Source organism: Gorilla gorilla, chromosome 3 (assembly GCF_029281585.2).
Source record: "Gorilla gorilla gorilla isolate KB3781 chromosome 3, NHGRI_mGorGor1-v2.1_pri, whole genome shotgun sequence".
Taxonomy (NCBI): domain Eukaryota; kingdom Metazoa; phylum Chordata; class Mammalia; order Primates; family Hominidae; genus Gorilla; species Gorilla gorilla.
The window spans coordinates 45,341,805-45,364,151 of NC_073227.2; the positions used below are offsets into that span (position 1 = coordinate 45,341,805).

Here is a 22,347-nt window from a genome sequence, read left to right on the forward strand (position 1 = left end):
AATACATGGATTTATTTCTGGGAGCTGAAATTCTGTTACATTGGTGTATCTCTCTGTTTTTATACCAGTATCATGCTGTTTCGGTTACGACAGCTTTGTGGTATATAATTTGAATTCAGGTAGCGTGATGCGTCCAGCTTTCCTCTTTTTGTTCAGGGTTTCTTTGGCTATTTGAGATTTTTGTTATGGTTCCATATAAAGTTTAGGGTTATTTCTTTTATTTCTGTGAAGAATGTCACTGATATTTTGATAGAGATTACATTGAATCTGTAGATTAAGTAGTATAGTAATTTTGATAGTCTTCCAATTCAAAAACATGTGATTTTTTTTCATTTTTGTATGTCCTCTTCGATTTCTTTCATCATTGTTTTCTAGTTTTCATTGTAGAGATCCTGCACATTTTTGGTTAAATTCCTAGGTGTTTTATTATTTTTTGTTACAATTACAAATGAGACTGATTTCTTTTTCAGCTAGTTCGTTTTGGTGTATAGAAACACTACTGATTTCTATATGTTGATTTTGTATCCTACAATGTTACCAAATTGGTTTATCAATTGTAAGAGTTATTTAATAGAGTTTTTTGTCTTTTAGTTTTTCTATATATAAGACTATGTCATCTGCAAACAGGGACAGTTTCATTTCTTACTTTCCAATGTGCATGCCTTTTATTTTTTATCTTGTCTAATGCCTCTGACTAGGACTTTTAGTTCTGTGCTGAATAAGAGTTCTGAAAGTAGGCATCTGTATTAGTCTGTTCTTGCATTGCTGTAAAGAACTACCTGAGACTGGGTAATTTATAAAGGAAAAAGTTTTAAGTGGTTCACAGTTCTGTAGGCTGTATAGGAGGCATGGCTTGGAGGACTCAGAAAACTTACAGTCATGGTGGAAGGTGAAGGGAAAGCAGGCACTTCATACATGGCTGGAAAAGGAAGACGAGAGAGAGAAGTGCTACACACTTTCAAACAACCAAATCTCATGAGAACTCTATCATAAGAACAGCAAGGGGAAAGTTTGCTCCCATTATTCAGTCACCTTCCACAAGGCCCCTCATCCAATACTAGCAATTACAATTTGATATGAGATTTGGGTGGAGACACAGAGCCAAACCATATTATTCTACCCCAGTCCTTCCCAAATCTCATGTCCTTCTCACATTGCAAAATACAATCATACTTTTTCAACAGGCCCCCAAGTCTTTATTCATTTCAGCATTAATTCAAATGTCTGAGTACAAACTCTGAGACAAGGCAAGTCTCTTCCACCTATAAGCCTGTAAAATAAAAAACAAGTTAGTCACTTCCGGGATACAGTGGGGGTACAGGCATTGGGTAAATGCTCCCATTCCAAAAGGGAGAAATTGGCCAAAACAAAGGGGCTACAGGCCTCATGCAAGTCTGAAACCCAGCAGGGCAGTCATTAAATCTTAAAGCCCCAAAATAATCTTCTTTGACCCCAGGCCACACCGATGCAAGGGGTGGACTCCCAAGGCCTTGGGCAGCTCCACCACTGTGGCTCTGCATGGCTGCTCTCAAGGGCTACTGTTGAGTGTCTGTGGCATTTCCAGGTGCCCAGTACAAGCTGTTGGTGGGTCTACAATTCTGGGGTCTGGAGGATGGTGGCTCTCTTCTCACAGCTCCACTAGGCAGTGCCCCAGCACGGACAGTGTGCGGGGGCTTCAATACCACACTTCCCTTCCTCGCTGCCCTAGTAGAGGTTCTCCATGAGGGCCCCACTCCTGCAGAAAACTTCTTCCTGGACATCCAGGCATTTCCATACATCCTCTGAAATCTAGGTGGAGGTTCTCAAACCCCAGTTCTTGACTTCTGGGCACTCGCAGGCTCAACACTACGTTGAAGTTGCCAATGCTTGGGGTTTGCACCCTGTGAAGCCACGGCCTGAGCTCTATGTTGGCCCCTTTCAGCCATGGCTGCAGTGGTTGGGACACATGGTGCCAAGTACCTAAGCTGCACACAGCACAGGGAACCTGTTTCAGGCCACGAAATTATTTTTCCCTTCTAGGTCTCCAGGCCTGTGATGGAAGGGCTGCTGCCAAGGTCCCTGAAATTCCCTGGAGGCATTTTTGCCATTGTCTTGCTGTTAACATTCAGCTCCTTTTTACTTATGCAGATTTCTGCAGCCTTGAATTCCTCTCCAGAAAATAGGTCTTTCTTTTCTACTGCACGGTTGGGCTGCAAATTTTCCAAACTTTTATTCTCTGTTTCCCTTTTAAATATAACTTCCAGTTTCAGAAAATCTCTTCGTTGAAGTACGTTCTTTCTGTACCTAATTTATTGAGAGTTTTTATCATAAAAGACGTTGAATTTTAGCAAATGTTTCTTTGGCCTGTGGTTTTAGTCTTTCATCTGTTGATGTAATGTATCACATTTATTGATATGCATGTGTTGAAACATCCTTGCATCCTTGGGATAAATCCTAGTTGACTGTGGTATAGAATCTTTTTGATGTGCTGTTTGATTTCGTTTGCTAGTATTTTGTTGGGGATTTTTGCATCTGTGTTCATCAGGGTTATTGGTCTGTAGTTTTATTTTTTGGCTGTCTTTGTGCTGTTTTGATATCAGAGTAATGCTACTCTTATAGAATTAATAGAATAATTAATTAATAGAATTATTGTGGAGGAATTTTTTTCTCTTCAGTTTTTTGGAAAAGTTTGAGAAGAATTGTTGTTAGTCCTTTAAAGGTTCAGTAGAATTCAGCAGTGAAGCCATTTGGTTCCAGGATTTTCGTTGTTGAGAGACTTCTTATTCCTGATTCAACCTCATCATTTGTTAGTCAGTTCAGGTTTTCTGTTTATTCTTGGTTCAGTTTTGGTAAATTATATGTGTCTGGAAATTTAGTCATTTTTTATAGATTTTCCATTTTGTTTGTGTAGCATTATGCATAATAGTCTGTAAAGATCCTTTTTGTGTCTGTGGTATCAGTTGTAATGGTTCCTTTTTTGTTTCTGATTTTGAGTCTTCTCTTTTTATTCTTAGTACAGCTAATGGTTTCTCAGTATCGTTTATCTTTTCCAAAAACCAACTTTTTCTTTTACTGATCTTTAGTACTTTAAGTCTTTGTTTCATTTAGTTCTGATCTTTATTATTTCCTTTATTCTAATGTGGGGTTTTGTTTGTTCTTGCTTTTCTGATAGCTTGAGGCACAACATGAGGTTGTTTATTTGAAATATTTCTACTTTTTAGATGTAGGCATTTATTGCTATGAACGTCACTTAATACTGCCTTTGTCTATCCCATAGGTTAGGATATTTTTCATTTGTTTGAAGAAACTTTCTTATTTTTTTCCTAATTTCTTCCTTTACCCATTCAGCAGCATGTTGTTTAATTTCCATGTATTTCTACAATTTCCAGTTTCTCTTGTTGTTGATTTCTAGTTATATATTGTTGTAGTATGAAAAGATACTTGATATGATTTTAGTTTTTTAAAATTTGTTAAGACTTGTTTTGCAGCCTACCATGTGATCTATCCTAAAGAATGTTCTGGGCCGGGTGTGGTGGCTGGTGCCTGTAATCCCAGCACATTTGGAGGCCAAAGCAGGCGGATCACACGGTCAGGAGAGTGAGACCATCCTAGCTCACATGGGGAAACCCTGTCTCTACTAAAAAAATACAAAAAATTAGCCAGGCGTGGTGGCACACGCCTGTATTCACAGCTACTCGGAAGGCTGAGGCAGGAGAATCACTTGAACCCGGGAGGTGGAGGTTACAGTGAGCCGAGATCGCGCCACTGCACTCCAGCCTGGGCGACAGAGTGAGACTCCATCAAAAAAAAAAAAAAAAAAAGAATGTTCTATGTACTGATGAGAGGAATATGTATTCTGTAGCTTTAGGATGAAATGTTCTGTAAATGTCTGTTAGGTCCATTTGGTCTAGGGTATAGTTTAACTCCAATGTTGGCTGCAGTTTGGTGATTTTCTGTAGTGATAAAGTTTAATTATTTCTATTTTTTATTTATGTATCTGCTCTACCAGTGAGTTTTATTCTCTCACATGTTTTTATGATGGTAGTTATCATTCTTTTGCTTCCAGATACAGGACTCTCATGTATTTCTTGTAGTGTAGGTCTAGTGGTAAATTCCCACAGTTTTGCTTGTCTGGGAAAGACATTGTTCCTCCTTGATTTCTGAAGGATAAGTTTGTTGGGTGATGTATCTTGGCTGCCAGGGTTTTTTTTCTTTCAGCACTTTAAATTTATCATCCCATTCTCTCCATGCCTGTAAGGTTTTTGCTGAGAAATATGCTATTAGTCTGAAGGGGATTTCATTATATGTGACTTGATGCTTTTCTCTTGCAGTTTTTACAATTCTCATTTTCTCTTTGACTTTTGACTATAATGTTTCTCAGAGAGAATCTTTGAGGTTGAATCTATTTGGGGACTTTTTAGTTTCCTGTATCTGAATATCCATATTTCTTCCCAAAACTTGGAAGTTTTTAACAATTACTTTATTAAATGGGTTTTCTAGTCCTTTTCCCATCTCTTCCTCTTCTGGAAATTCCATAATACAAATATTTGTTTACTTAATTATATCCTGTAAGTCTCGTAGGCTTTCTTTATTCATTTTCTTTTTGTCTGACTGGATTTTGTCAAAAGACCTGTCTTCAAGTTCAGAAATTTTTTCTTCTTATGATCTAGTCTATTGTTGAAGCTCTTGATTTTTTTAAAAAATGTATTCATTGATTTTTTTAGTTTCCAATTTGGTCCTTTTTTGTGATATCTATGTATTAAATTTCTCATTCAGATTATGAATTGTTTTTCTGATTTTGATGAATCATCTGTCTGTATTCTCTTATATCTTTCTGAGTTCCCTAAGGTCATTATTTTAAATTCCTTTAAAAGTATTGCACCAATTTCCTTTGCCTTGGGATGTATTACTAATAAATTATTTTGATCCTTTTGAGGTGTTAATTTTCTTTGCTTTTTCATGTTTTTTACATCCGTATGTTAATATCTGCACATCTGGTAGAACAGTCACGTCTTCTAATTTTATGGCATAGCTTTCATGGGGAAAGACTTTTTCCGGCAGATGTGTTAATTGAATAGAGTGCTTTGACTTTGGTTCTGGGTAGGCACAGTAGTGTAGTGTCCATGTGTTTCTTCAGCTGTAATCAGTGTCAGTGGTGCCTATGAGTGCTTTAGTAGCCTAGATTGTGAGTGTTTGTGGAGGCAGCTTTGCTGAGAGGCCTGGAGCTACCAGAGAGCCTGGTTTGGGAGCATTTGGAGGGGTATGCTGGTCAGGGTGGCAGTCATTAGTGGCAGCAGCCATTAGTGGCAGGAGCAGGCCCCAGGTAAACCAGACCTTGGGTCCCTGGGGAGCATGCACAGGCACATAGCTCTATTTCCCAGCTGGAGAGTGTGGTTGCTGGCAGTGGCAGTGCCTGGGCAGCAGGGTAGTTCTTAGGCCCCTTGGGAGGGGACATGCAGTGGTTTCACTACTGGATTGGTAGGTCACCAGTGGCAGCAATTCTCAGGTGAGCCAGTCCTCAGGCCCCTGGTTGAGGGTACAGGCACTCAGTAGCCTTGACACTGGAGTAGGCAAAGTCAAAGGCAATGGAAGGCCCCAGCAAGCTGGTACTCAGGCTTCTAAGGGGAATGCAAGCACACTGTGACTTCCCCACTAGACAGGTAGTTTCACTGATGGTATTGGGCCCTAAATGTGCCAGTCCTTAGGCCCCCGATGGGGGCACATGGCAGCTCCACTTCTATAGTGGGAAGGGCCATCAGTGGCAGCAGACACCAGATAAGACAGTCCTAAGGCCCTCAGATGGGGGATTGCATGAGAGAGCACAGGAGCTCTGCTGCTGAAGCGGGCAGAGTTGTCAGCATTGGCAGGCCCTTGGTGGGCCAGTCCCGGGGCCCCCATCCTAGGGTAGCCAGTCCTTGAGTTCCTGATGGAGAAGGCCCTGCAGGCAATGCAGCAGCTCCACCACTACAGGAGTCAGCGTTGCCAGTGACAGTGGCAGCAGGCCCCAGGCAGGCCAGTCCTAGGGCCTTTGGGGAGTGCACACAGGCATGTGGCAGTTCTGCTGGTCATTAGGCCGTCAGCTCTCAGGTTCTGGGGAGCACATGCTTTGGCTCCCTCTGTCTTCAAGATGGCCTCCCTGATGTACTAGATCACCTGTTCCCTTGGGTACAGGCCACTGCATTGCCTCAGGTGCTGAGTTCACAGCTATACCATGGGGTCCATCTGGAATCACAGCCCTGTAGCCTTCTGGATTGGATAATGATAAGGGCTCAGAAATGCAGAGAAGCAGGCCCTTTCGGGCTCCTGGACAGGGTACATTTTATAGTGGCTCTGTTCTCAAAATGGTACCATAATGCAGTAGTCTGGGTTCCAGAGAATGGCTGGGAGGAGGTGGGAACTCAGCATGAGTTCCCTCCATACTCTAGTCTCAAAGCCTGTGAATACTGTAGGGCTCCCTTGCAGCTAGAATTGCAGGTGTCTGTGGTGGGAATGTGGACTGCTAGGAATCTCCTGCCTTTTCTCACAGTGCAGAGTGCCTCTTGGCTTTGAGTCAATCCCAGGGCTCTTCACTTCCTTCTCTATGCTGCCTTCCCAAGTTCCAATGCATCAGAGATGCCTCTGTCACATATTCTCCCATGTATTCTGTTGTTCTCCCTAGGCATGCAATTCACCCTGTAGTTATCTACTTATTACTTTAGCCTTTTTGTGTGAAGGAAGCAGGCCCTTCTACTCAGCTATCTTGATAACATCTTTCAAGTTTTCTAGCTGGCGAAGATTTATTTCTAGTTCACTGCGACACTGAAGATACACCCCTTTGGAGTGATGACCTTTTGCATGTTTTTCCTGTTAGAAAAAAAATCCCATACCATTATCACATTGAGTAGGGCCCTATACTTTGTCTCCAATCTACCATGTACCCACAAATGACAAAATGATACTTAAAAGTCACTAAGATTTAATAGAATATGATCTAAAGCTGTCCTCAGATCTCTTATTTTCCAATATTTCTGCTTTCATTGTGCCTTTGGCCTGTCTGTGTGTTATTTAGTTTTATTCTAGCTATGCAACACATTTAAAAAGATAGATTTTTAAATATTTGATGCAAAATTTCCATTGTTTTTAGTGTGATGTTTGTGCAAATTTATTTTCCTCAGTAGTACCAGAAACAGAAATCCACCATATCTTTTATAACTTACCTCTCTTTCCCTAAAACGTATTCAGGTGTAGAAATAACACAGTGAATTTTTACTGGAAACTTCTAAGATTTCAATAAATTGATAGGAAAAAAATTAATTTGTTTTCTTTATTGCACTGACCAGAACCTCTTATAAAATATTGAATAGAAGTTTTGAGGAGGTGTTCTTAGTTGTAGGTGGAAAACATTGCCTAATATCTTCAAGCATGGTGCTAGCTTTAGGGATTTTTTAAAATTATTATTATACTTTAAGTTTTAGGGTACATGTGCACAATGTGCAGGTTAGTTACATATGTATACATGTGCCATGCTGGTGTGCTGCACCCATTAATTCATCATTTAGCATTAGGTATATCTCCTAATGCTATCCCTCCCCCCTCCCCCCACCCCACAACAGTCCCCAGAGTGTGATGTTCCCCTTCCTGTGTCCATGTGTTCTCATTGTTCAATTCCCACCTATGAGTGAGAACATGCGGTGTTTGGTTTTTTGTCCTTGCGATAGTTTACTGAGAATGATGATTTCCAGTTTCATCCATGTCCCTACAAAGGACATGAACTCATCATTTTTTATGGCTGCATAGTATTCCATGGTGTATATGTGCCACATTTTCTTGATCCAGTCTATCATTGTTGGACATTTGGGTTGGTTCCAAGTCTTTGCTATTGTGAATAGTGCCGCAATAAACATACGTGTGCATGTGTCTTTATAGCAGCATGATTTATAGTCCTTTGGGCATATACCCAGTAATGGGATGGCTGGGTCAAATGGTATTTCTAGTTCTAGATCCCTGAGGAATCGCCACACTGACTTCCACAATGGTTGAACTAGTTTACTGTCCCACCAACAGTGTAAAAGTGTTCCTATTTCTCCACATCGTCTCCAGCACCTGTTGTTTCCTGACTTTTTAATGATTGCCATTCTAACTGGTGTGAGATGGTATCACATTGTGGTTTTGATTTGCATTTCTCTGATGGCCAGTGATGGTGAGCATTTTTTCATGTGTCTTTTGGCTGCATAAATGTCTTCTTTTGAGAAGTGTCTGTTCATATACTTCGCCCACTTTTTGATGGGGTTGTTTGTTTTTTTCTTGTAAATTTGTTTGAGTTCATTGTAGATTCTGGATATTAGCCCTTTGTCAGATGAGTAGGTTGCGAAAATTTTCTCCCATTTTGTAGGTTGCCTGTTCACTCTGATGGTAGTTTCTTTTGCTGTGCAGAAGCACTTTAGTTTAATTAGATCCCATTTGTCAATGTTGGCTTTTGTTGCCATTGCTTTTGGTGTTTTAGACATGAAGTCCTTGCCCATGCCTATGTCCTGAATGGTAATGCCTAGGTTTTCTTCTAGGGTTTTTATGGTTTTAGGTCTAACATTTAAGTCTTTAATTCATCTTGAATTAATTTTCATATAAGGTGTAAGGAAGGGATCCAGTTTCAGCTTTCTCCATATGGCTAGCCAGTTTTCCCAGCACCATTTATTAAATAGGGAATCCTTTCCCTATTGCTTGTTTTTGTCAGGTTTGTCAAAGATCAGATAGTTGTAGATATGCGGCGTTATTTCTGAGGGCTCTGTTGTGTTCCATTGATCTATATCTCTGTTTTGGTACCAGTACCATGCTGTTTTGGTTACTGTAGCTTTGTAGTATAGTTTGAAGTCAGGTAGCATGATGCCTCCAGCTTTGTTGTTTTGGCTTAGGATTGACTTGGCGATGCGAGCTCTTTTTTGGTTCCATATGAACTTTAAAGTAGTTTCATCCAATTCTGTGAAGAAAGTCATTGGTAGGTTGATGAGGATGGCATTGAATCTATAAATTACCTTGGGCAGTATGGCCATTTTCACGATATTGATTCTTCCTACCCATGAGCATGGAATGTTCTTCCATTTCTTTGTATCCTCTTTTATTTCCTTGAGCAGTGGTTTATAGTTCTCCTTGAAGAGGTCCTTCACATCCCTTGTAAGTTGGATTCCTAGGTATTTTATTCTCTTTGAAGCAATTGTGAATGGGAGTTCACTCATGATTTGGCTCTCTGTTTGTCTGTTATTGGTGTATAAGAATGCTTGTGATTCTTGTACATCGATTTTGTAGCCTGAGACTTTGCTCAAGTTGCTTATCAGCTTAAGGAGATTTTGGGCTGAAACAGTGAGGTTTTCTAGATATACAATCATATCGTCTGCAAACAGGGACAATTTGACTTCCTCTTTTCCTAATTGAATACCCTTTATTTCCTTCTCCTGCCTGGTTGTCCTGGCCAGAACTTCCAACACTATGTTGAATAGGAGTGGTGAGAGAGGGTATCCCTGTCTTGTGCCGGTTTTCAAAGGGAATGCTTCCAGTTTTTGCCCATTCAGTATGATATTGGCTGTGGGTTTGTCATAGATAGCTCTTATTATTTTGAGATACGTCCCATCAATACCTAATTTATTGAGAGTTTTTAGCATGAAGGGTTGTTGAATTTTGTCAAAGGCCTTTTCTGTATCTATTGAGGTAATCACGTGGTTTTTGTCTTTGGTTCTATTTATATGCTGGATTACATTTATTGATTTGTGTATGTTGAACCAGCCTTGCATCCCAGGGGTGAAGCCCACTTGATCATGGTGGATAAGCTTTTTGATGTGCTGCTGGATTCGGTTTGCCAGTATTTTATTGAGGATTTTTGCATCAATGTTCATCAAGGATATTGGTCTAAAATTCTCTTTTTTTGTTGTGTCTCTGCCTGGCTTTGGTATCAGGATGATGCTGGCCTCATAAAATGAGTTAGGGAGGATTCCCTCTTTTTCTATTGATTGGAATAGTTTCAGAAGGAATGGTACCAGTTCCTCCTTGTACCTCTGGTAGAATTCGGCTATGAATCCATCTGGTCCTGGACTCTTTTTGGTTGGTAAGCTATTAATTATTGCCTCAATTTCAGAGTCTGTTGTTGGTCTATTCAGAGATTCAACTTCTTCCTGGTTTAGTCTTGGGAGGGTGTATGTGTCGAGGAATTTATCCAATTCTTCTAGATTTTCTAGTTTATTTGTGTAGAGTTGTTGTAGTATTCTCTGATGGTAGTTTGTATTTCTGTGGGATCAGTGGCAATATCCCCTTTATCATTTTTTATTGCGTCTATTTGATTCTTCTCTCTTTTTTTCTTTATTAGTCTTGCTAGCAGTCTATCTATTTTGTTGATCCTTTCAAAAAACCAGCTCCTGGATTCATTACTTTTTTGAAGGCTTTTTGGCTGTAGGGATTTTTGAAGATGCTGTTTATCAAGTTGAGGAAGTTCCTTTCTATTCCTTGTTGATGAGTTTTTTGTTTGTTTGTTGTTTGTTTGTTTCTGAGATGGAGACTTACTCTGTCACCCAGGCTAGAGTGCAGTGATGTGATCTCAGCTCACTGCAACCTCTGCCTCCTGGGTTCAAGTGATTCTGCTGCCTCAGCCTCCTGAGTAGCTGGGATTACAGGCACCTGCCCACACGCCCTGCTAATTGTATTTTAGTAGAGACAGGGTTTCACCATGTTGTCCAGGCTGGTCTCGATCTCCTGACTTCATTGTCTGCACACCTCGACCTCCCAAGGTACTGAGATTACAGGCATGAGCCACTGCGCCTGGCCATTGCTGAGTTTTTATCCTGAATATGTATTTGATTTTGTCAAATGCTTTTTCTGCATCTATTGAGCAGTCATGTGGTTATGTTCTTTATTAATATGGTATATTCTATTAATTGATTTACAAACATTAACATTGCATTTCTGCAATAAATCCCACTTGATTATAAAGTGTATGCAGCTAGACTTAGTTTACTAATAGTTTGTTAAGGAATTTGCAACTATATTCATGATGGATATATTGGTCGGTAGTTTTTGTTTTGTGTTTTTTTCTTTTGATGTCTGTCTGGTTTTGGGTGTAGGATAATACAGACTTACAGAATGAGTTGAGTCTTCCCTATTTTCTGAAAGATTTGCAAAGGATTAATTTTGTCTTTATATAATTTACCAGTTATATACTCTAGGCCTGAGATTTTCTTTATGGAAAGATTTTAATAACTAAATGATTTTACTTGTTACAGATATATTCAGATTATCTTTCTTCCTGAGTCAGTTTTAGTAATATGGTGTGTTCCTAGAAATTTGTTCATCTAGTTTCTTTAATGTATTAGAAATAAAGTTGTTGTTCACTATAAGGTATAGTATACACTTAAATTTTTTAACTTCTGTAGCATCAGTAGTGATGGCTCCTGTTTCATTCCTGATTTTGATGGTTTGTTTTCCTTCATTTTTGTCTTGGTCAACCTAGCTGATAGTTGATAATTGTACTGATCTTTCAAGGAACCAACTTTTTACTTTAGCAATTTTTCTCTCAGTTTTCTTTTATTGTTTCATTGATTTGTACTATAATCCTTATTTCCTTCCTTAAGTTTGTTTTGGGTTCAGTTTGGTTAAATTTTCTAGTTTCTTAAGGTGGAATTTTAATTCACTGATTTTAACCTTTACTTTTACAGGTGTTCAAAGATATAAATTTCATTCTAACCACTGCTTTAGCTCCATTTGATAGCTTTTAACATGTGCTTTTACTTTATCTATTTCAACACATTTTGTTTTCCTTTGTGCATTTTTGATGCTTGAGTAATAATGTCAAATATTTAGAAATATATTAGAATATTAGTGTATTAGAAGTATCTTATTCAATTTCCAAAAATCTGGAAGTTTCCCAAAATGCAGGTTGTTGATTTCTAACTTAATTTTGTTGTAGTTGGAGATCATATATGTTATGATTACAATTAAACTTATGAGACTTGCTTCTAGTCTAGCATATGACCTATCATGGGAAATGTTCCATAAGTACCAGTAAAGAATTGCATTCTGCTCTCTTGGGGTGGATTGTTCTATAAATGTCAGGTTAAACTGCTTGATAGTGGTGTTCAAGTCTTCTACCTCCTTTTGATTTTCTATTTAGTTATTTCATCAATTCTTGAGAATAAGATTGGAGTCACCAGCTCTTGGAATATCTATTTCTTCTTTTAATTTTGCCAGCTTCTCCCTTATATATTTTAGGGTACTGTTTATGAGTGTGTATACATTCATAATTGGTATAGTTTTTTTCCTCTACTAGTATTTCTTAAAACCTATTTTGTCTGATCTGATTTTGGTTTACTGCATGTTATATTTTCTTTCCTTTTACTTTCAACATATTTGTGGTTTTGGATCTAAAGTGTGTCTCTTATATTTAGTTCGATATTGTTTTGTTATCTAGCCTGGCAATTCCTTCTTTCCATTTGAATATTTATTCCATTTTTATTTGAAGTATTTATTGATAGCTTGGATTTCTTTCTGCCATTTTGCTATTTTCTACATATCTCATGTTGGTTTTCTTCGTTTGTTCCCACTTGACTCTCTTCTTTGTTAAATAGATATTTTAGTATATCATTTTAATTATGTTTTCTTTATTTTTCAGGTTATATTCTTACTTGGTGCTCTGGGGATTACAAAATATTCTTAATTTATCACACTTTAGATGAATACTAACTTAATTTTGTTAAAGCAAAAATACTTTGCACTGGTACAGCTCTATTTTTCTTCTCTCTCCTTTGTTTTATTATTGTCATATATGTATTATGTGTATGTTAAAACCCAAAGGTACAGTCTTATGTCTTATCACTAAATGTAGAAAGAAGATCTACTTATATAGTTTTTTATACATACTTACATATTTACCTTTTCCAGTACACTTTATGTCTAATGTCATTTCCTTTAAGCTTAGAATAATTTCTTTAGTATAGTCTGTAATGCAGATCTGCTAGTATCAGCTTTTCTCAGCCTTTTCAAATTTGGTAATGTAAGTATTTTGCTTTTTTAAAAATAGTTTTGTTGAATATAGAATTATTGGTTGACTCATTTTTTCAGTACCTTTTTTCAGACTATGTTGTTCTATTGCCTTCTGGCTTCCACTCCTTCTGATGAGAAGTCAGCTATTAATTGTAATGCTGTTCCCTTGTATGTGATAATTTTTTTTCTCTTGGTGTCAAGATTTTCTCTTTATCTTTTAACAGTTTGACTATATGTGTCTAAATGCAGATCCTTTGTGTTTATCCTAGTTGGGTTCTTGAACTTCTTTGGATGTGTATATTTATGTCTTCCTTTAAATTTGGGACATTTTCATGATTATTTATTTAAATTTTCTTCCTTTCCCTTTGTCTTCTCCTTCTGGGACTCACTTTACATAGATATTAGTTTGGATGATGGTGTTCCACAGGTGTCTTGGGGCTTGGTTCATTTTCCTTATTCTTTAAACATTGTTAACTTAATTTCCTTTATTATAATAGCTGCTTTCAGGTTTTCATCAGCCAAATCTAACGTCTGAACCCACTCAGACAATTTCCATTGACATTTTTTCTGCGTCACATTTTTCTGTTTATTTATCCCTCTCATAAATCTTACTTAAAAATTGGACATTTTAGGTAATATAACAATTCTAGATCCTGATTTTTCACCTCTGAGTGATGTTTTTTAGTTTGTTTCTTTGAATTATTTTTGTTTAGTAACTTACCTGGACTAAACCTGTGAAATCTATTCCCCACAATGTGTGCTGTTGATGTCTCTTCACAGTTATTTAATTACTATAATTTTTCATCTCTGTTTTTAAGCCTGACTTCTTATGGGTCACCCATTTGTCTGTGTAGTTTAATATTTGTCAATGATTTTTCAGAATTTCTTCTCAAATACCTCAAACCAGTAAGGCTTCTATTCTGACTGTGGATCTGTATTTGGGGAACACGTTCAAAGTTTAGGCAGTATTTAAATCTTATTACAGCTTCTCCACCAGGCCTTTTCTTGTTTCTGCTGCCCATGTAAACAGCTTCAAAGTCAGCCAGGAATGTGTGAACAGCTTTCAATCTTTCTTAAGTTTGTGTGTAGCCTTCCCACCACAGGAATTTGTGGAGAGCTTATTCAGGCCCTCAATGGCTGTTTATTTTCTTGATCTCCTTGTTACATTTTGATGAAGCCATATGCTAGCTGAGGCACTGAGCTTACCCATTTGTCTACCTCTGAGACCACTACTGCTACTAACAATACTGGTAGACATGGAGTTTTTACAAGTTCAGCTCCTAATCAAGTGAAACTTCTCTGGCAATGATGTTGATTGACTTTCTTTGAGCTGGGGTGTGAAGGTGTGGAGTTTCAGTTAAGTAGGGATAGGAGAAGGCAAGAATCCCCACAGACTCCTCTTACCCAAAGTTCAGTGATTATTCATGAATAATCACTTCTCAATTTGTTTCATGCCTTTGATCTTTGGCTGTTTGACAGATCTTTAAAATGGTTATTTTGACAATTTGGTCAAGTTTGATTATTGCTTATTGGGAAGAGAATCCACTAAGCACCTGACAATGCCATACTCCATCAAGTATTTTTTAACATCACCTCAAGACTCACACATGATGGTTAATGCTGTCAACATAGTCAACTATTACTTGAAAGTGACATTGGATTTTGATTCATGTTGGCTTTAGGAGGACATGTTAATTTTTTTAGTTTGGTTTAGTTAATGTTTTCATTATGATACAAACTATTTGCTCATTCATTTATTGAGTACTAATTACGTTCTGGGAGCTGCTCTAATTTCTTTTTTCTTTTTTCTTTCTTTTTTTTTTTTTTTCTGAGACGAAGTCTCGCTCTTGTCTGTCACCCAACCTGTAGTGCAATGGCATGATCTTGGCTCACTGCAACCTCCGCCTCCCAAGTTCAAGTGATTCTCCTGCCTCAGCCTCCAAATAGCTGGGATTACAGGCACCTGTCACCACACCTGGCTAATTTTTGTATTTTTTTAGTAGAGATGGGGTTTCACCATGTTGGCCAGGCTGGTCTTGAACTCCTGACTCAGGCGATCCACTGACCTTGGCCTCCCAAAGTGCTGGGATTACAGGCATGAGCCACTGCGCCTGGCCAATCTGCTCTAATTTCTAAGATGTAAGGATGTATGAGAAGGTCTTGCCTTCCATGAATTCATAGTCTACAGTGGATACAAACAAGTTATACAAAAAAGGTATTTTTTAAAATAATTTCAGCTTTCATTTTAGATTCAGGGGACACATGTGCAGGTTTGTTACCTGGGTATATTTCATGATGCTGAGGTTTGTGGTACTATTTATGCCATCACCCTAGTACTGATCACAGTACCCAACAGTTAGTTTTGCAACCCTTACTACCCTCCCTACCTCCCCCACAGAAGTCCTCAATTTCTGTTGTTGCCATCTTTATATCCATGAGTAACAACTGTTTAGCTCTCACTTATAAGTGAGAATATATGCTATTTGGTTTTTATTATGTAAAATTATAGTAATATGATAATATTTTTATTATGTTCCTATGTTAATTCACTTAGAATGATGGCATCCAGCTGTATCCATGTTGCTGCAAAGGACATGATTTCATTATATTTTATAACTGCATAGTATTCCATGGTGTATATGTACCACATTTTCTCTATAACCCACCATTGATGGGCACCTAGGCTGATTCCATGTCTTTGCTATTGTGAATAGTGCAGTGATGAAAATGCAAATGCATCTGTATTTTTGGTAGAATGATTTATGTTCTTTTGGATATGTACCCAGTCATGGGATTGCTGGGTCAAATGGTAGCTCTGTTTTACATTTTTTGAGAAATCTCCAAACTGCTTTCCACAGTGAGTAAACTAATTTACATTCGCACCAACAGTAGGTAAGCATTCTCTTTTCACTGCAGCTTTACCAGCATCTGTTGTTTTTTGACTTTTAAATAATAGCCACCGTGACTGGTATGAGATGGCATCTTTGTGGTTTTGATTTGCATTTCTTGGTGACCAGTGATGTGTGGAACATTTTTTCATGTTTGGCCATTTGTGTGTCTTCTTTTGAGAAGTACCTCTTCATGTCTTTTGCCCATTTTTTACTAGGCTCATTTGGTTTTTGCTTGTTGATTTGTTTAAGCTTCTTAGAGATTCTGGATATTAGACATTTGTCAGATGCATAGTTTGTGAATATTTTCTCCCATTCTGCAGGTTGTCTCTTTATTACTGCTGATAGTTTCTTTTGTTGTGCAGAAGCTCTTTTATTTAATTGGTCCCACTTGTCAATTTTTGTTTTTGTTGCAGTTGCTTTTGAGGACTTAAATAAATTCTTGCCCAATGCAAATGTTCAGAATGGTTTTTCTTAGGTTTTCTTTTGGGGTTCTTATAGGTAAAGATCTTACATTTAAATATTTAATCTATCATGAGTCAATTTTTATATATAGTGAAAGATAGGGGTACAGTTTCATTCTTCTGCATAGGGCTAGATAGCTATCCCAGTACCATTTATTGAATAGGGGTTCCTTTCCCACATTGGTTATTTTTGTCAACTTTGTTGAAGATCAGATAGCTGTAGTTGTGCAGCTTTATTTCTGCACTCTCTATGCTGTTCCATTGGTCTATGTGCCTGTTTTTGTATCAGTACCATGCTGTTTGGGTTACTGTAGCCTTATAGTATAGTTTGAAGTCAGGTAATGTGATTCCTCCAACTTTGTTGTTTTTTGCTTAGGATTGCTTTGGCCATTCAGTCCATTTTCTGGTTCTGTATGAATTTTAGAATGGTTTTTTATAGTTCTGTGACAAATGACATTGGTAGTTTGATAGGAATAGCATTGAATCTGTAGATTGCTTTAGGCAGCATGGTCATTTTAATGATATTGTGTCTTGTAATCCATGAGCATGGGATGTTTTTCCATTTGTTTGTGTCATCTGTGATTTCTTTCAGCAGTATTCTATAGTTCTTCTTGTAGAGATCTTTCATCTGATAGGAACTTCTGAGCATGGAAAGCAGTTTGTGTGAGGGCAAAGTTCAGGAGCAAGTAATGGCTGAAAACTCAGACTTTGGAGGATACATGGTAATCAGCAGTAGAAGATAGAACTTAGCTAGAAGATATATTTACACTTGCTAAGCATTCTAGCCTTTATCCTCTGGACCACCAGATGCCAGCAAGGTCTTTAATAATCAAATTAGTTTTTGTTTTCATTTTGTCTTGGCATTTATTGCTGGCAGCTCTGTGAGACAGGGACAGATAACAGGTCAAGCAAATAGACTTTTTGCTTCTTGGGTTGAGAGAAGGTGAGTGAAAATAGTGGCCAAATTTAAAAAGTGTTTATAACATAAAATTGACAAGATTTGCTCACATTGATATAAGGAAGAGTGTGGGAGGCTAGACGAGTACAGAGGAATTATCTGAGGGCCATAGAGAGAAGACAGCCTCTTGGGGAGCTGCCAAACAAGAAATTAGCCTAAACACAACCCCAGAAGTCGAACAGGCTGTCTATATGAATCATTAACTAAGAGGCTAGGAAAAGAGAAAGAATCCAGGCAAGAGCAAATGTACAGAGACCTTGGAAACCATGCTAACAGGACAATTTTAACAGAGGATATATAGTGGATTCTAAGCAGATTTTCTGAGCTGCAAAGAACATGGGAAAAATGAGTTTAGGCTGGGTGCACTGGCTTACGCCTGTAATCCCAGCACTTTGGGAGGCCAAGGTGGGCAGATCACATGAGGTCAGGAGTTCAAGACCAGCTGGCCAACATGGTGAAACCCCGTCTCTACTAATAATAGAAAAATTAACCAGGTGTGGTGGCACACACCTGTAATCCCAGCTACTAGGGAGGCTGAGGCATGAAAATTGCTTGAACCTGGGAGGTAGAGGTTGCAGTGAGCCGAGATCATGCCACTGCACTTTCAGCCTGGGAAACAGTGAAACTGTGTCTCAAAAAAAAGAGAAAGAAAAAAATGACTAAAGTCCATGCCTTTAGTTTGTTGAAGATACAGCTGTATGAAGCTCCAATCTAGCATGGTCCTTTCAGCACTCTTTTATCTTCAATAAAAAAATTGGAATTAATCTAAACCCTTGCTGAAGTGAAATCAAGATATTATAAGGATAATGGTATTGATTATTAATTCTCCCCCAACTAATGTACTTCCTGTAGGTGACTCAGACACTGTACAGAGACCTTCATTAACTCTGAAATCACAAAGGAATCATTCAGAAAGCAGCTCCTTAAATACCTAATAGTTAGTGCTGCCAAAGTGTTAATGCACCTTTTCAAAGCATTAAGGAACTGGGCAGATACAATAAGATGCGATGACTATGTATAAAACATAAATTAAGACATACCTCATCTTTGATTTACACGGTTTAAAGAGGGCCCTTTTTAAGTGTGAGATTCTGTGAGCTAATATTTCCTGTCCATGACATTCTAATTTTTTAAATTGTGAACCATCCAGATTTGCTGTTGGTATGAATCAAGTTTTTTATTTAATTAAGCCAGCTTATCTGTCACTCATCATAATTAATCCATTCCTATCTTAATTACTTTTTCATTTTCAGAGCCAATCATACATTAATACAAATACGGGAAAATCTAAGTCAATTTTTAATATAAATAAGAGCACAGAAAACCCATTGGATATGTGTATATGCTTCCTTCACATATTTAGAAAGGCTCAAAATAACTGAGTTCATATTCTGCCACAAACACAGAAACCAGAGAAAAAATATTTCAGTTCATTCATTTACCTCATGACACCAACTATCTAAACACCAAGATTTCAGAATCTTGCTTTTATTAAACCCATCGAATGATGAATTACAATAGAGGAGGCCTTTCTGTTTCTGGAGGCAATTGCAGGGAAACCATGCCTGTCAGTTCATTTTTGTCACTGGCGCATGTGTGGCTTTTTTCATTCACTCATTTATTAATTGAGCAAGACTCCAATCATTAGAGATGCAGCCGTGAGTGAGACAAAAGAAGCTTTCAACTCCCTTTGAGCTTAAATTTTAGTGAGGGAGGCACACAATAAACAAATAAACAATGATGAGTAATCCTCAAGGAATTAAGGTAGTAGAAGGTGATTCAGTGACTTCTGTAGATGGAGTGCTCAGAGAAGGCCTCTCTGAGGAGGTGGCATTAAAGCTGCCAGTTGAATAACAAGAAGTGCCATGAGATGATCACAGGACTAAGCATTCCAGGACGACATCATAGCTAAAGCAAAGGTCTGCAAGTGGGAATATAATCTAGGAATCAAGTGAAAGCCAGTGCTTCTGGAGGGACATAAACAGGAAAGTGGTAAGAGATGAGCTTGGGGAGAGAGAGAACACTCATCCTAAGGAGTGTACATTTCATTCAAAGGTCCGTGAAGAGCTGGTAGGGGTTTTAAACAAAGTAGTGATGTGATCTGATTTACATTTTGGAAAAATCAGTCTGGTTGCTCCATGGAGAATGAACCAAGGGGGCAAGTATGAAAACAGGCAGATGGAATCTGGATGAGAGGTGAGTATGGCTTGCATCTGGTAGCAGAAGGGACAGAAGTAGATTAACTCAGGATTTGTTTAGTGGTAGAATGAGAGAACTTATTGATGTGTTGGCTCTTGGAGGGTGTATTATAGAAAGAAAAGAATCCATCACAGATAATTCAATTTTTTTTATTTCATAAGCTTTAGGACTTTAACATCACTTAGTCATTTCATGCATTTATTCCATCGGTCATTGCAAAGGTTGATTCTTTTCACAGTTGTGTATTTCCTTGGTTAGAGCAAACTATGGTGTATGAGTTTCTGGATTCAAATCTGGGTTTTCTAATTTAGTGGCTGTATGCTCTTGAGTGAGTTTTCTAACCCCTCTGCCCTTTAGTTTCTTTGCCTAAAAAACATGGTAATAATGTTACCTATTTCATAGGGTTGTGGTCAGCAGTGACTAAGGAAATGCAAATAGAAGTACTTAGCACACTACTGGCCTGCAGGAAGCAGTCACTAAATGTTAGAAATTAGGTGCTATAGCAAAAGAATCTATTAACAGAGTAAACAGACAACCTACAGAATGGAAGAAAATATTCACAAACTATGCATCCTATAAGGATTTAATATCCAGAATCTATAAGAAACTTAAATCAAGCAAAAACCAAATAACCCCATTACAAATAGACAAAGACATGAGCAGATACTTCTTAAAAGAAGACATGCAAGTGGCCAAGAAACATGAAAAAATACTCATCATCACTAATCATCAGAGAAAAGCAAACCAAAACCACAATGAGATACATTCTCATACCAGTCAGAACGGCTACTACTAAAAAGTCCAAAAACAACAGGCGCTGGCAAGGCTGCAGAGAGTAGGGAATGCTTATACACTGTTGGTGGAATTGTAAATTAGCTCAGCCACTGTGGAAAAGTTCGGAGATTTCTCAAAGAACTTGAAATAGAGCTACCATTCGACCCAGCAATCCCATTACTAGATGTATACCCAAAGAGAAATAGATCATTATACCAAAAAGACACATGCACTTGTATGCTCATTGTTGCACTGTTCACAATAGCAAAGACATGGAATCAGCCTAGGTGCCCATCAGTGATGAATTAAATAATGAAAATGTGGCACATATACACCATGGAATACTACACAGCCAAAAAAAAAAAAAAGAATGCAATGTCCTTTGCAGCAACATGGATGCAGCTAGAGGCCATAGTCCTAAACTAATTAATGCAGGAACAGAAAACTAAATACTGCATGTTCGCACTTGAAAATGGGAGCTGACCATTGATTACACATGGACATAAACATGAGAACAATAGACACTGTGGACAGCTAGTGGGGAGAGGAAGGGAGAGGGGCATGAGTTTAAAAACCATCAAGTACTATGCTCACTACCTGGGTGCAGTATACCCAGGTAACAAACCTGCACATGTACCCTCTGTGTCTAAAATAAGAGTTGAAATTAAAAAAAATTAGGTACTAAATTTCTCTTATCCTCCTTCCAATTGTGCCTTCAAGTCTCAGCACCTAGAAATGAGTTAACATGTTTTTAAGAAACAATAAATTTCTGTTTCTTATATCATTCCGTAATTATTTTATGTACGATTTAGATACCATTTTTTTTCAGAATTTTGTAACGCTTTTGAATATATTTTTATCTTCTATATCTGCCAGTACTTGTTTCTTTTTAAAGTGGCTTTTTTGTTATTTGCGCTTTGAAAATCTAAGGGCTTTTAGAGAGATTTATTGAATATTATCGGCTTTATTGTGAAGTTAGCATTTTCAGCTCTTAAAATGGAGCAAGGGAGGATGGGCATTCTGATCTCAAGATTATAGAAATTATGTGAAACTTAATATAACTGCCTCCATCAGTGCCGTAACACCGCATGGGCCCCGCTTTCATGTACAGCTCCTCCGATGGGTGTCCCGATTTTTCTCTTTGGACTTAGAACTATATTGAATCTAAGGCTGGAAAATACCCTATTTGTTTAGATCACAGACAATCCAGAAGACCTTGTATTTCTCTGAATCTTTGATTTCTGTGTAAACACCGGTTCCTGTCACTCTGCCAGGCTGCAGCTGCATTTCAGACTTTCATGATTGGTTATTTGCTTCTCAGAATAGGCTTGAGAACAGTAGGAAAATAGAGTAGGTCAACACGGCATATGGTTAAATTTTCATGGACAGATGTGTTTGAGAATAATAAGGAAATTCTTTTAAACAGTTATCTTTGTTATAAATGTGGTATGCAGATGTTTCATAGTTATGGCTGGGATAGAGGTACTTTTAGCAAATGGTACTTTTCATAAGATTACACATTAACCTAATTTTTGAAAACTATATTCATGTTTCACTGAAGGTAGCTGGGCAAGGAACAGCCTATTTGCTCTTAGAATCGTACAGTGCCATCATCGATGCAGAATTGTTCAGCACAGGTGACTTTGGAATCCCTTTCTGTGCAAAACATTCGACATTAAATGCATACATGTTTTGTGATTCTTCGAGCTTCAGGTTCTGTGTTTCTTCTTGTATTTTCTTAATGACAGGAGATAATAAAATATTTTTTTATTTCAGAAGGTTTACATGGTATGACATATGTAAAATAGTTTCTATCTCTGATATAATGTCCCTAAGCCCAGGGTGGGGAGGCATTACTTTATTAAACCACTGGCCAATTGAATCTACAATGGGTGGATCTGCTGTGATAGATTTTCATGCTTGTTTCCATACTGTGCCAAATTTTGTAAAATGTCACAGTATATCTGAATACTTTAGGTAGCAATAGTGTAGTCTGGGATGTTTTTGGAAATCAATAATTAAATTTATCAACGTGTGTATGTGTATGTGTGTTTTAAAACTTGTATTTTGTGGAGCTAAAACCCTGATA

The 22,347-nt window shown here is 37.9% G+C and overlaps 1 protein-coding gene across 1 annotated transcript in view; it reads left to right on the forward strand.

Moving 5' to 3' along the window:
* The window catches only part of NWD2 (NACHT and WD repeat domain containing 2), a 203,934-nt gene that overhangs the window by 58,843 nt on the left and 122,744 nt on the right, over positions 1–22,347 (forward strand). The window lies entirely within an intron of this gene.